The sequence below is a fragment of the Babylonia areolata genome, chromosome 1 (genome assembly GCF_041734735.1).
Source record: "Babylonia areolata isolate BAREFJ2019XMU chromosome 1, ASM4173473v1, whole genome shotgun sequence".
Lineage (NCBI taxonomy): Eukaryota > Metazoa > Mollusca > Gastropoda > Neogastropoda > Buccinidae > Babylonia > Babylonia areolata.
The window spans coordinates 70,600,774-70,601,717 of record NC_134876.1 but is presented as its reverse complement, the minus strand read 5'-3'; positions in this window follow the sequence as shown (position 1 = coordinate 70,601,717).

Below are 944 nucleotides of genomic sequence, written 5' to 3'. Positions count from 1 at the left end.
AAGTTTTGATGCCAAGGCCGGAGTCGGAATAGCAAACCTGCTACGGTAGCCGTAGTAACTTGACTATTATGCACTATGATGACTTGACTATGATGCACGACAAACCATCCACAATTTGCCTTTTTTTCTTTCTTTTTTTTAATCTTTTTTTTTTAGAGGGAGAGGGGGTGACAATACACTGAGAAAGCCATATGGAAGAAGGAGGAAGAAGGCAAAATAGTTAAGACGCTTATTGTATTACTCTTTTTTGTCACGACAGATTTCTCTGTGTGAAATTCGGGCTGTTCTCCCGAGGGAGAGTGTGTCACTACACTGAGAGTGCCACCTTTTTTTTTTTTTTCTTTTCTTCTTTTTTTTGCGTGGGGGCGGGGGAGGGGAGGGGTATCTTTTCCTACCCGCAGTTTCTTTTTTTATTGTACCAGTGTGCTCAAATTCTGTACACAAGTTCCTAGGCAGACGCGTTGCCTCTAGGCCATCACTCCACACTGCCAACACAGTGTCCGTGAGGGTCTACCCAGGTTCGAATCTCGGCCTCTCAGTCAATTTCTCTCAACTGAGCGTCAAGTCATTCGGATGGGACGATAAGCAAATCAGATCACTTACAGCCTATCAAATACAAGGCTTTAGTGTAACAGTTTGGCTGTGGAAGATGTGTAAAACCATTGAAATATACAAGTGAAATCAACCTTTGATTCTCAGTTGGGATATGTTTTTATCTATGTTTTCAGTGTACATGTATACGTAATCAGTTGACTAAATGTCACAACGAACACATTCAATAATTTCCCTGACAAAATTTAGTTAACTGACCAACAACGCTTATGTTAGAAGTCATCAGAGGTCAGTTGTGGTCCAGCAGTGGTCAAAACCCTGCCAAGACATCAGAATGATGAACAGGCGTGACAAAATGCAATCTAGAGCACTTTGGGGATGCGGTCAGCAGT